The 15,255-nt window shown below is 36.0% G+C and overlaps 1 protein-coding gene across 2 annotated transcripts in view; it reads right to left on the bottom strand.

The window, feature by feature from the left end:
* Positions 1–9,742, bottom strand: part of LOC105564954 (atrial natriuretic peptide-converting enzyme) — a 33,529-nt gene extending 23,787 nt beyond the window's left edge. For both annotated transcript variants that reach the window (XM_012017746.1, XM_012017747.1), the window contains exon 1: positions 9,173–9,742. The gene's annotated coding sequence lies outside the window, so the exon portion shown is untranslated. The remainder of the gene's footprint in view (positions 1–9,172) is intronic.
* Between the last annotated feature and the right edge of the window lie 5,513 nt (positions 9,743–15,255).

The following is a 15,255-nucleotide window of genomic DNA, read 5'->3' as shown; positions in this document are numbered from 1 at the left end:
TCTCTGTTCGCTGAATTTTTATGCTTTCAAATGCCTTCGAATTTTTATTAGACTCAGATTCGTCCCGTTACATTTCCACGATGTTTCTAAATTTCCTATACCTACTGTTCGAATTGAAATTTAAAACTACGAAAGTTAAAATTTTCCATTAGGACACATGATATTACTCTTTGCAAAGTTTGGCGCCCATTTTTATTGGTAAAAAGGGGTACGTATCGCTATTTTTATGTTGTAAATGATGTGATATGAATAGCGTCTTACGAATTATTATAAACCACAATCAGATGCAAATTAATAATGAGATCTTATTTGTCGCTTCATTTAGCAAAGACTTGTTTTAAGTGTTTTGACAGAATTTTAATTTGTTACGAGACATCGAATTCTGAAATTTAAAGATATCTGAAAAGATTAAAGCTGCTTTCTCATTTAGAATATTGGCCGCATTTTTCTTAAAAATCTCACTGCGCAAAAAGTACAACAGTTGGCGTATTCCTGCTTCTCTTCTCCTATCTTTATGGATTTGTTCGCAAAGACATATGTACAATATATGTATCAAACCTCGACTGTTACAATGTATTTCAATTTTTCATCAAAATCCTATAATTCGCAATCAATATGGCACGTGCAATATTGAATATTAAATGAAAACATAAATTCTACATTTAATATCGAATAACCGATAACACCGTTCTGTGCTTTCGAAAGTGAAGCAATACGCTATCGTCATATATCGTTCTTGCAAATTTAATTCTACGTTATCAACGAGGAGACGAATGCCAGTGTTTAATGTTTAACTGTATTTACATTGGATTGCATTTCGATGGAATTACCATTGTGTCCAGTTACAGTGCGAATAATCGAATGATCTGCAAGTAAAAATGCACATGGTATCGCAAGGACATGCATGCGGTGAGCGCATAGCACGTTCATACGCCTTATCGTCTCCGTCAAAGGGAATCCTTCGACAATAGCGAATCGGCAAACAATTCGTTTAATCAGCACTGGTAGCAGCCAATTAATATATGGTATTCCCAGTAAATCTCACTTAAAGGGACAGTTGGTCTAATTAGAAATCCACCTCTCTCTAACGTATCGCCGTTTAATTTACACCCCTCTTACGTATCTTCCTCGTCTTGTGCGCGTGACCTACTATAGAGGTAATTCCTCTATCGATTCGTAAAATATACCCAATAGCATTATATTCGTCGATTTACACGTATTTTCCATATCTTAATACACTGGTGATAAGATGATGACATATTAAACTATTTGTATGTGTATGTGTGTTGAATTTAGTATCCAAATAGTTTATTCTCAAAATTTATATTCTTGTAAGTCGTTTTATTAAAAAGACGCAATACTAATTTATTATGCAAACATTTAAAATGCTCAATAATACAATTTCAATAATCTGATGCTTCTTATGCAATTATTATTAATAATTATTATCGATAAGTAAATGTTAAAATTAAAATGTCTTTGATGTAAATTACCTGTTACAAAAAAATTAATTATTGTATTATAAAGAAAGAAGATGTAGATGGTGAATGCCGTCGTGAGTAGCTTAAATACAAACTATGTATGTATATAAGTAGCTCAGCATATATTTACGTAATTATGTAAATACCACTAAAGCGTCTATTACAATTTACATTATAAATGTAAGATGACTGAGGCATTCATTATTATTTAATATTTAATCGAGTATTTAGTTTACAGATAAATATGAGTGTCATCAGATTAGCATTAGCTTTTTGATCTGTAAATTCTTTCGTGCATCTCTGAGATAGGTCTTTTGTAGAAGAAGAATTTTATTGAGGATTTCATTTGATAGCTATCTTGTTTCTATTGCTTTCTAGTATTAAATGTCATTGTAACTAATTGTAAGTTGTATCAATTAACTTAATCAAATAAAATCTGCTTAGCAGTTAATTAATTAAGGTTTCGTTGCCGTTAAGAAACCTCTATAAAATCCTTAAAGCTTTACAGTTTGCGCGAAAAGTCTTTTACTTTCCATTATTCATAAATTAAAAGATATAGAAATATCTACAAGTTTTGTCCAAATTGAACAAAGAAACCATAAATAAAGCAATAGGAGACAATTCCAGACACTTTGTATAAAAATTTTTGCACGATGAATAAAGTATATTATCGAGCCAAAGGATAGTGTGTTCCAAGGACTTGACGCAATCCTATCGTACAATGGAAGCCTTCTTAGTACCGTTTCTTCGCATCTCGTAGATTGAATCAATTTATATCGTTGACAATATTGTGCAAAGCTTCCTTTGGACTTTCGCAAACTCAATTAATTCACTCGGTCTGATAGAACAACGTTTGCGCCTGCAATCCTATTGAAAAACACGTTTGCAACGAAAAATCTCGCAATTTATTGTTTATATTTGCAGAAAAAACTAAATGTTGTAAATATAACAATTTTGTCATATTCTATAAATTGCACACATCTGGAAAAAATTTTGGAAGGAATCAGAAAAAAAGAAGAAAAAAGAGAAATCATGTAAAAATATTAAATTATGTGTAAAGCATAATATATATCCGAGAATTATAATAAACGACATATAATATTGAAAAATATATGAACATTGTTTAGACCATCTTTTATGTTAGTTAAAACTGAACAGAAAAACAGAGAATAAATACACATGTTTAAATGAACTTCTGTCGTCTTTTTTGACATATTAATAATATCCTAAATAAAACAATTTTAGAAAGAAAAATAAGACAAATTTTTTAGTTCTCTTAAGTCATAAAAATATTATCTAGAAATGCATATCTGCTCGTTAAACGCCAAGTGAAAGAATTGTTAAGAAAACACGGGGATTTTGTTGTCTGATAATTGAAATATCAAGGTATTCTGAGACAAGGGTGAAGAGCTTTCGAGCTTTCTCTCGGGGTCTACGTAGGACTTTTTTCTTTTTTACCCGTCGAGAACGAGCTATCGTAAAAATGTAACACCTTAAAAATGACGTGTTTTATTTTTAAAACTCTATTTAATCTTAATCACTCAGCTGTTGGCTATGGATCCACGAGTCAAAACTTTACCGAAGCAAGTCTTTAAAACGATCATTAAATCAAGTTGCTTAAGCTTCTTTAAATATGAGATACTTCAGACCGAGGAGAAAGTGAATATATAAAGTGTTATTTCTTTATAAAGTTTAAAGTAGATTTTGTCTTAAAGTAAATTTCTGTTCGATGCATTATTGTATTTACTTTTAAACGAGGGGGGGGAGAGCACTTTTGACCTACCATTGCAAACAATTTTACCAAAATTTAGAAATAGAAAACTTCATTCGTTACTTATTTATTTAAAATAAATCTCAGCTTGATCATTTTAATTTGCAACTTTATTATTGGAAGATACTGGATGGTGTAAACATTATAGAAAATAATACTATCGTCATTTGCGTTAAAAGAGAATTAATTTTTAATTTCTCAAGAGGACGATGCTTTTATTTTCTGGAATTCTCTAGCACAATGCGTGTATTTTAGATTTTCCTTGTGCGATCCAATATGCAGATCAGGGTCGCATTTTCAATAGATGAAGATACTCTTGATGAAGCCCTTGTAAGCTTCGCATAAGCGCTTGCAAATGGATCAAGCAACCTGCGGCGGAAACAAATAGCTTGTGATACGCTCCAATCGGTACGCTATGAATAGACCCGAAATGACGTGTATACAAGAGAAAGACAAATACACTCGTAAATCTGATGCTCTCAGCTACTGTATAAAGCTTATCATAGTTGTGTCACGTATTAGTCACGAATATTGAAAGTAAATTTTATTTGTGTTTCAGACGCGTTCAACGCGGCGACGCTTTCAGGTGTCGAATGGGTTCCCAAAGCTCGAAATGCCGCGGTGATCCCTCGGCTTTATCGCGAATTTATCCAGGAGGAGCCATCGAAGCGACTGGTGAAGCCCTACTAGCTATCACCGGTCGAACGAACTACCATCGGCGGCGGAAATTTTGAATGTCCGATAGCTATCTATATATCCGTTTATACGCTTGTCCATTTCTCGCGAAAACACGTCGTTATCGATCTCGTAGATATATCGCTGCCATATTTAGCCGCATTCAAAATTCATTCAGCCGTCGGGATTCAGCCTGTGTCTGTACGGCCGATGCGATGCGCGTAAGCGCGTGCATATGTGTAAAAATCCCACGGTATCGAGCGCTCGCTTTCGTGCCTGCAAAATATCTCGCTTTTGCCATCAGCCGTTCCTCTTTTTCTCGCAGATCCACTTTTCCGTCCTCTTCCGCTCTTTACACTGCTGCCTTCTTTCTCTCTTTTTCTATCTTTCACCCTTTTCCTCGCGCGCAATCTCTCTACATATGTAAGAATCCTTTTGACTGGCATTGTGTATATAGCAGGACAACGCCGGACGAGAAAATCCTCAAATCCTTCAGCCTTCGCCCATATTCGAGGGATAATGGCACATAATGGCTATCGCGTATAATGTCGAAACGATCGAGTCGAAGTTATTGAGCGAGCGAGTCAGGGTAGTGGAGGAGAATTAAACGTCTTACAATCCGAGCTTCACGAGCGTAATAGCGTCGTATTTTGCGAAAGAGTTAGAGCGAAGCTGATTGAGAAAATACAATAGAGCACGCGCTAGTTGTCGTATTGTGGCGTAAACTCAACGATAATTGCGTCGACGGCGATAATTACTATTAAATAAATCTGATAATCGTTATAATGGCAGGGAGAGCAATAGGGGGAAAATTACAATAATATTGCTAATGCAAGCATATCGAGTCCTCGCGTGCGTACAGTAAAATGTTCGCTTCACGCCAGATATTCTGTAAACATGCCGACTAAAAATTTTAATTCATCGGCAAATAGAAAAATATGAGTATTTTAGAGAGAGAGAATATAAACTACACGAGCGTTACGATGCTTCGACGTATCGAAAATTTAAAGAAAAAAAGATACGCGCGTTCATAAATCAATCTGTTATTTTAGTATTTATAGCGCGTGAATTTATACACGACTGTCGGTCATGCGTGAGAACACGTAGATCGGTTACGTCGCGTGTGACTACTGGTTTCGTTTAAATCATGCACGACGGAAACTGACGTCGGATGTTCGTAATTCGTCAGAAAAGAAAGAGAAATAGAGTGAGAGAGAGAGAGGGGGGAGGAGGGGGACGCAACAAAAGTGCAGTTGCGGAAATCACAGCTTACGTAAGCAATTGAATCAAACGATTCTTTATTAAATCGTTTTCAAGTAAGATCGTACCGAGCACTCGACACTTAATTCCTCCTCTCTCGGCCAGAAACCCTCTTGATAACATTGATTTTCCTACCGTAGAGAGACGAAAGCCACGACATTCTTCGATTACGTGCTCTCACTAGCGAAAGAAATGCTCGTCGCGAGAAGCTCAACATTCGCATCTACTCTAAGCGACGCGGAACCTCGAAACAGCTTCAACGAAGACAAATGATTCCGTGAAACTGCTTCTTTTTACTTTCGAAGCAAGAGCAGTTTTACTTATGCGCGGCACGTTACTAACAATACGCAAATACCAGAGGTATTTTAATAACGTAATGATTTAATTTTTACCATTCTTCGTATATTTAAAATAATTTGTTACAGAGACCTGCGATAACATCATTTGTCGCGGCTTTCTAGCAATTTGTTGTTCACGATTATCCCAAAAAAGTTTTGATAAAAGAGACACTTATATGTCAACAATAATTATAATGTCAAGTAAATTTCGGTGAAGACAATACACATAATTCTTTTACAAAAAAGTTTACAAATGTTTACATAATACGTCATCTATTAAAAGAGAAAAGAAGAACGTGAAAATATTTGTTATGCCTCATCGTCATGGAAAGCAATTTTCTTTAAAATTGTAATATCTACCCTTTACCGTGTCATACGTCATTATTTCATATTCCCGGTTACATCTTGTCAGGCGGCCTTTCGTACTGCCCGATCAATACTTTTTTCACAGTGTGAGAATAAAAAAATCAATGAATTCCAATGTGTCATCCTCTCGACGAAAACTCTGGTATGTTGCAGGCGTAATTGCGTTCCCCTTACAGCGATATATAATGTACGTACAAAGGAGACCACCGTTGTTGAACGAAGCTCAATGTAACATTCGCTATACCTTTCTCAACAAAATAAATTACAAACAAGCGATATAAGAAAGTATATTGAATTTTAAATAATAACGACTGGCCTGAATAATTTTTGTACAATTTTCGTACGGGTCCTGTGCGAATATTATCACAAATTATTTCGTATACTATTACACTACAGAATAATAGTACTTTGTATAAATTTTACTCGGACAAAATAGTTTTATAAAATTTAAATAATATGATATCGCTGGTTTCAGGAATTCTAATATCGTGACAGTGTGATGTGATAGATAAGAACGCGAAAAGTGAAGATGGTGAAAAATAGTAGTAGTAAAAAATAGTAAAATGACATATATAATAGTCACCACATTTTGTAGAAATTTTATTCTACGACAAAATTTTATAACTTTGGCTTTTATCGTATAAACGACCGCGTTCAATCTTCGATCTTCCAATCTCGCCCATCTTTATCCCAGACGATCGACACTTTTTCCCGTCCCGTCATAAGAAAAACACGTACGAAAGATAGCGAAAATCCGTCGTGTCACTCTACAAAATTACATCGTGTCGTTGCCAAAGTTATATAAAGAACGTGCACCTTACGAGCAATGAATATATTTACAAATCATAACTATTGAACTATAAAATATTTCTTTTGTAAAACGCACGTTGGGGAAATAGCTGAAGATATATCACAGTCTTTCAAGAAATGTTTTCTCTTTCACAACAAACAAGTTATTATTTTTCATTCAATCGTAAGTATTAATGATTCAGCTGTGTAATGTTTCTTTTGCAACTAAATAAATATACAGTTTTTAATAATTGCATGAAGTATTCATATTTATTACTTAATTATGATTTACGTCACTTGTACGTTCTTCAATTTCGTATATTAAAGAAAGAGCTGAAATGCTTATAAAACTTTATTTGTAAATTTTGCCTAGTACCTTCCTTTATTTTCTACTTTACCGAGATAACGGTATCCCGTTTCTTGGAATATTCAATTAGCGCCTTTGCATTTAATGAAGACGAACGCTCAAGCAGCGTCAGGATAACCGCAAACGTTATCTAGTTACTTGCAAAATCGAATCTACCTGCAGCTGTGATACGCGCGTAGGAAATTTCCTTTTACCCGAAGATGTTTGTGACCGAAGATGCATATGTATATTTCAAATAATGTAATTTACAAAGGTTTATCGTAAACTGTCTTTTCACTTATTATCAAACTGTAAGACATATTTCTGGTCAATTGCAGTTTTCTGTAATAAAAATTTGCCTATTACTGACTTTATAATTGAATGTAAATTCTTCTATTTCTTATAATTATGTCAAAAGAGCTTTCCGAAGAAGATAAAGGATGGGCGTAAGACATAAGAATAATATCTGTTTTACACTCTTTGTATAATATTTTCATCTTACGCAATATATTATCATGAAAATATGGTATATTAAATTTCTATCGGAGAGCCACGATGTTAAGCTGATTAGTTTTTTAATGAGAAAATAATAATAAAGAAAATCTCGGAATAATGTAATATTCATTTTCAATAATGGGTAGAAAAATATTATATAGCAAAATTAGCTAATGAGCGATACAGAATTTTATGCAATAAAGCTGCAACGGCAACGTAACAATAATAGTAATAAAATCATCTTCAATTTTTCTTTGTCTCTTTAAATTAATTTAAAACTATAAACAAGAAGAAACTTAAGTAATTTGTTTCTAAAACTTTTCAGATGTCAAAATTATTCAATTACATTTTACATGTTTATTTTATGGACTGAAGAATTCATGTTTCTTTAATATAAAAATATATTTTATTTTATATTACTAAGAAAATGTGTAAAATGGATTCTGATAACACTGTAAGCTGCGTGATGGTAATTAAAATAATTACCAATAATACTAAAGTCTAGGTACGAACATGCATTCGGTATTTTTCATAGTACCTTTTATCTAGACACGCATAGTATTTGTCGATTGATAAACCATCTTTCATTGACCGCTAAAGCTTCAATAACTCATATTTTTAGGAAAGATATACATATTCTTACTTTCGGATCTTTGAATATTTTAGTATTAATTTTAAAGCCAAAAGGATATTAAACAATGTAAAAGTATGTATCGCACAGTACAAATCGATGAATGTAATATTATATAAAATATATAAAATTATGTAAAAACTTCGAAAGATTTTTTAATTTATATATTAACAAACAAGAATTTTATCCCAATATATTCCGCTCTTATCATGTTTCGATCAACTTTTTTATGTAGCAATTAAAGCAGGAAGTAAAATATGCTGTATGTTTTATATACAAAAAACACGAAAATAGAGCTAATCTTTGATCGTATACAAAATATCTATTGGTACCATCCTTTGCCATTAACTGAAACTCTGATGCCATTAATCTTTATAGTTAGAGTACGAATGTAGTCATCACGATATTTCTTATCTTATCTATTATCATTCTATTATTATTGTCATTTGTTATCTTATTGCTATGTTACAATATGTTATATAATGTTGATTTCTACTATAATAGAAAAAAAAACGCAAAAGTAGTATATACAGAAATATAAATTTTGATCGAAAAAACTTTTAAAAATTAAACAAACTATGATAAAACATTTCAAAATAATTAACTGTTTTAAATATTTATAATATTTAAAATATTTATGTATTTCAATTACATATATTTCTTATTTAATTTACACTTCTTTGCTTTGTAAGTAATTTGGCATAAAAATATAATAAAAACTTGTAACTTTTTACATTACCTAAACATAAATTTTTATATTTTAAAATGTCTTTATACGTAAATAATACTACAGATAATCGTTATTACGTTAGAAAAAAACACTACATCATTCATAAATTCTTTTTTAAATAGATACTAATTAATATTGTACCTATAAATCTCAATGTATCTTATCGAAAACTTGACAATTGTATCTTATTGTATTGAAAAGCCAATACAAATTACAATCAAGAATGAAATAATTAAATAATTTATATTTAAGCGCAATCTTACAATTAGTTTATTTCTTTCAAAACTCACCTTGCACCGTGGACGATTACAGTCCTCGATCTCTTTTAGACTTTTTCAGGACAACCTGCATCCGCCGCGTTCTACGAAATCTGTGATCTTGCCATTGTCTCAACGCGAGAAATTCTCTGCCCCGCGTAAATTTGTCATTTTGAATACTTCCGTTACTATTTGACACGATATCACGGTTTTCAATTGCATCTTTGTTATCTGATAAAGGAATTAATAGAGCAAATTGTCGAGTCACGCAACGAATGTGCGAAATGGAAGATTACGTCGCCGTCGGTTCATTTCTTTCTCAATACCAAAGATTTCTGTTTTGCTGAGCCTCGTGGCATTCACCCGGTTGTGCCTTCGCTTGGCCTCATGGACGATGCGTTTCCCTTGATTGGGTGTCCCTCGTTCGCTTCACATCACGACGATGACACTCGCAAATATTGTAGAAACACAAGTCGTTCGCTCCGTCTCTTCTTTACGTGGCATCTTCAATCGTTTATACGATAGTGTGAACTGATAGTCGCAAACTGTTCATCGGTTATTTATCTTTGGGATCTTTGACTCTATCCGGCAGTCTTCTCTATCTTCGAGTTGTGACAGGTACGAATGTTTCCAGCTGGATGTACTTACAAATCGCTCCGCCACGGAAACGCGCGTCGGAGGAATCTTCGCCCGGGAGAGACTCCCTCGTTGTTGGCACGCGGTGTAAGATGTGAGGAACGGGGACAACTTCTAGAGCACACGTGGAGCGAACGTGCGTACTACGTGCGTGGGTGGTAGCGTACTACTGAGTTTCACGTTCGCGAAAAGCCAATCCCGACCCACCCCCACCGCATCGCATCCTAGGCACCCTTCCAGGTCCTCTAGCACCCCCTTTGCCTCCCCGTTTTACCGCCCAGGACTCGCGCACAGGCACAGTCTCCTCTCTCCTCTCCCTCCCCCCTCCTTCTCTCTCTCTGTTTTTTCCCTTCTTTTCCTCTCCCGGTCGAAAGTGAGTTTGTGCCTCTATTCGCTCCGTCGCGACCACACTCGTACGCTCTACCGTTTCGCTTCTCTCCGCTAACAATAACGCTCGCGACAATTTCTTTCACTCATTGGGTTTACCTCGCTCGCAGACGGTTTCGCCCGACTGTCCTTTTAGAGAGAGATAAAACGTTCGTTGGGGTAAGGGCGATTTACCGTACACAGGGTGTCTCAGATCTACCGCGCTACTTTTCGTTTATCGTCAATGCCAAATTTAACGCCGGTTCGTCTTTGTTATAACAAGAGTATTGTGACACGGAACGTTTCTCGAACGACCCGAAAAATTAAACAGGACTAAGATGGAGCGAATAAAATTATCAGAAGCGACGCGAAAATTAATAGATCAGATTAAAAGACACTTTATATTTGCATTTCTACTTTGGGAAAAAACTTACGAAACGTAGAATAAGTAACGCTCTTATATATTTTCAGCAATTTCCTTCTTGAAGGGTTGCAGAAAATGTTCTTTAAAGGATATACTAGAACACAGTGGTCGTAAGATGCACTATTTGCGGAAACTTTTTTTTACGAAGAAAACTGTTTTCTCCTGAAACATGTTTTGGTAAAATATACAAATATTTCTATTTGTTTTATTGATATGATGCAAAATTAAAAAGAGAATTTTGTTTTTAAAATCTCTCTAGTATTTGTTAATTGATTACGCCAATATATCTTTCCGAATTCTTTTTGATAAACGGCCTACTCCAATATTTGCGTTTGACTTCCCCGTTTAATCGTATTTCTAATGAGAAACGAATGATTACTTGACGGTCGCTGTGGAAAGGATGAAACAGTGTTTGAAGAATAAATCCTCCTTTGTCTCTCCTGAGCCTCTTTCTCGTAGATAATATCGCGATTATTTCGCTTTTCCTCCTGACAGTTGCATTGTGTTTGTCATTTTTATGTATTCCTCTCGTACAAATGCAGAAAGATGGTCTGCTTTTCAATCGTAATGAGTCGCTCTCGGACGAAGAACGGAAAACAAACTTGGAAGGTCTTAAGGTATAACGATTAAGTAAATTAGCTAATTAAAAGAACTCACTGCAAGTTGAAGCATTGTAATAGATAACGTTGTCGTGTTATAAGAAACCTCAAAGTCGGTAGAATTTCTGTAAGTGTCGGAGTAGAAGCAGATATTTTTTTCTTTACGCGCAGCGTCGAAAATTATACTGACTGCAAGCGTTATTTCTGTTACATCTTACATCCTCCGAGCGTAGCCGAATAACATTTATTCTTAGTAAGATTTAACGGCGCACCAAAGACAATCCTTTGCGCCCTCGATTTAATCAGCCGAGACGATATCTGCTATTAAAACGACTGATAAGCTTATCAGGACAAAATTGCACGGGTTTTTTTTCCGAAAATTTCGCGGATCTCTCTCTCTCTCTCTCTCTCTCTCTCCCCCCCTCCCTCTCCCCTCTCTCTCTAACCTTTCCATTTGGCTTCCTCTTGTTATGCTCGAAATTCCCCGTCGATCGTCGCTAAGGTGAACAATTTGATTCTTTATAGGAAGGTTTTTGATAAGATGGGTCTTTTACAAATGGCCAACGATAAGAATTTATCACCGGGATTTTTAGCTTTTTTCACTTTTCTTGACAACGTTGAAAGTCGATCAAAAATATATGCGGAGTTACGGAGTTTACGCATACAAAATAACTTACGGAATAACTTAAGTCGTTTAACGAACCGTTGCATAAAAAAAATCATATCGTTGCCTGACTTAATATACAATAAGTAAGATTCCCTTTCTCAAAAGACACACGTTTCTTTCTACAACGCTATTGCAGTTTGATCTCGATGTAGCCTGTCACATGTGCTTGAATATTAGCGAAATTGAATGTGTGCAAAATTTTGATCACAAATGTCAGACATAATAGCCGGAGAAATTCGAAATAAATATCTCGATAGAGTCTTATTTAGGCAGCTATCGGAATCCCCGCATTTCGCGCGCACGCGAAGTATCTTCTAAGTTTCGCGCACGTCTGAAATTTCCCAACAATTTCGAGTATTAGCCGCTGACTGAAGCGAATTACTACGGCCGCCGCCATCGATCTGAGCCGAAAAATGTTAATATCGTTGTAGCGCAACGTGGAATATCGTAGAAACGAATCTGGGTCATTTCTGTCCGGTTAGAATTTCGCTTCTATTAAGCTGTAGTCTATTATGTCCATATGGCTCTTGTAAATCACGAAGGCAACAGAAACTTCTTTGTGTTTCTTTATTTTTCCGACCGACATTCGACTCGATCTTGGACACGCGGTGTACAAACGCGCTCTTTCCTCGTCCAACTCCCCAACTGTAACGATTCGCGCGAGCTGATATATGTCATCGGCAAGGTCGCCAAGTACAAGTATCTGCAACAAGAGTTAGAAAATTAAAAATGTTACAAGAAAAGTTACGGAGCTTTCGGAACTTCCATTTCAACGGGCGTGATAATAGCGAGAACGAACTTGAGATATCTTATGAAGTTGCGATATATAAACTGTTTGTACTCAATATATGTCGAAGTACATTGATTATCAAATATCGCAAATGGCATACTTTTCATATATGCGTAATATTACCTTTAACACACGAAGAGGCAACCCATCTCTGAGTCTAACATCTCTGAGAATCAACGTCGTTTATAACGATCGAGATTACTATCTCCACGTGAAAAATTAACTCGCTCGTAATTGGACATGGCACAGTATTCCGCGCCTAAGACAATCTCAGCGTAGATGATTGATCGAGAGCAATAAATCTCGTTGTAGGGCCGAGGGCGTTTCTTGACTAAGAGAGTCGTTGAAAAAACGTCGGGATAAATGGATAAGGAGAGACGGTAGGTGAAACGAAGAAGCGAGAGAACGGCGCGGAAAGCAGCGCAGGAAAGACCGAAGACGAACGGTTCGCTCTTGAGTAAGATTTACAAAGCTGAGAGGGAGAAATAAATGTTCGCCGCGCGACAAATAGACCCGAAGCAGGGATACTGTCGCTGGGAGCCCCGGCGCATTTTAAAAGGCACATTATACAGACAACCTAGATTATGTATTACATCGTCGTTTTAATAATACCGGGGAATTTCGACGCGGAATTTTGAGAGAATCCTGTTAAATCTTATTTTATCAAATACTTTACGTAAATACACGCATATATAAATAGCTTGAAATGTAACGCTTTTACTGTACTATCAATAGATAAGTGTCTACAATTGGTAATTAACTCGTGTACAATTTTTACTTTTTTCAGAAAGAAGAGAAAAACAATTCTACTTATCGATTTGCTTAAAATATGTGAATGTATGTATATGAAAATCTCGAATGTTATTGGTAAGCAAAAAGTTTTGAAAATTGTATAAATCTTCAATGTTCCCAAAACATATTTCTTTAAATAATGTTTTATATAGCAATTCTTTATTTTATACAAAAAAGAGGCAGACAATTTTATTTAAAACAATTTTAAAAGTTTTGGGTAATTATGTAAATCATGAATGAATTTTCTAATATGTTGTAATTTCTAATAAATCATCAATAAATATTTCAAGTATATTGTATATATATATATCTATTTAATTACGTTCTGTTTTATATTATTTTATACGAAGATGCAGGTTTTAGTTTCACAAATTTTTAATGCTTTAAGTACTTCTGAGGAAAGATATTTTAGACAGATATGTCTTAAGGCTTTCATGACATTTAAAATCTTCAAAATGTACCAAGATTTTCCACAATCTTCGGTTTCCTTTAATATCCTTGGTAATTAGAATACTTGTATGCTGATATTGCTTGAGAATTAAAAAAAACAGATTCGCGGGCTAATTATTGCGTACGACTCTTCGATACGATTTTTATCTGACATTTTGGGTCATCTAGTTTTTCAAATTGTTTATTGATGATGCATATGCGGCTGGCGTCAAGGGTGGAGTGCAAACACCGAAAGCTCTCCGACACAGAAGGTAAAATGTCGGTGTTGCAATAACACCGAATAGCATCCCTCGACCGACCGGGTAGGCATCCGCCTGCTATTCGGCGGGAGCTAGACGACTTCCAACTTTTATTTGACTAGACTAGCCGGCGCCCTGGCTCCGATAGTCTGGCCGTTACCGCTATAGGGGGACAGCGCAGACAAAGTGACGAAGCGGCGCGGGGGTTGGGATTATCGGTGCACCGAGGCGGCTGGATGCGAGAGGGAGAGTGATGGCCAAATGTGCCGGAGGGAGAGGGCCGAGTCGTAGAGATATCGATTCATCCAAATCCACGGTGCCGGCACAAATGGGTGCATGGACCGGCGGCCTCGCGTCCATCGCGCGATACCAGATTACATCGCGTTATGTTGTGCAACGGGGGGGGGGGGGAGAGGCGGTTTCATTTCCTCCGTTCGCTCGCCCATCCCTCCCGCCCCCGTCTAACCGATGTAAATTCCATTATTGGCCGATTGATTCCGCCGCATTAAACGCGGCGACGCGTGTATATCGGTTACCCCCCGCATTTATACGATCATCCAAACGACGGCCTGGGGCCTTCAGGCTTAAGCTTGTCAAGCGTGCTCGCATTTCTTTAGCGGAACGAGAGGAAAATTCTGGGTGCTGTGCCACGGAGGAAGATCAGGAAAAACCCGAAGCTTCGTTTTGCTTAAGCCTCTTTTCGACGACAGTTTTGTACGCAAACAGAAAGGAGAGATAAAGAGAGAACGAAAATGATATCTGGTTTGTGGATATCTGGAAAAAAAAACGCACGATGCGAGAGGGAGGTACGCTCAGGGATTCCCGTGTTCTCCCGTATCGCGGCTAGTTAAACGTTCCAGCCGTAACTCGATGAAATTTGGAAAGCGTACTTTTTTTTCAATAAAAAATAGAATGGCCTATAAATGCAACCAGACAATTCAATATTTTTGTACTTGTGTGTGTGCGTGTGTGTGTGTGTGTATGTGTGTGCGCGCAGATACTAAAATTGTTACGTATGTCGAATATTAGAAAAGGATTAATTTACCAAATTCTCCTAGTTCTTTATGTAAAAGTGCACTAATTAAATCTAGCCACGAGAGAACAATAATGACATTTATTGCGATTTGTACAAAACGATTGTTAAAATTAAAAG

This window comes from Vollenhovia emeryi, unplaced genomic scaffold (genome assembly GCF_000949405.1).
Source record: "Vollenhovia emeryi isolate VEMERY1.0 unplaced genomic scaffold, V.emery_V1.0 DF939157.1, whole genome shotgun sequence".
Classification (NCBI taxonomy): domain Eukaryota; kingdom Metazoa; phylum Arthropoda; class Insecta; order Hymenoptera; family Formicidae; genus Vollenhovia; species Vollenhovia emeryi.
This window is presented reverse-complemented; position numbering and strand designations above follow the sequence as displayed.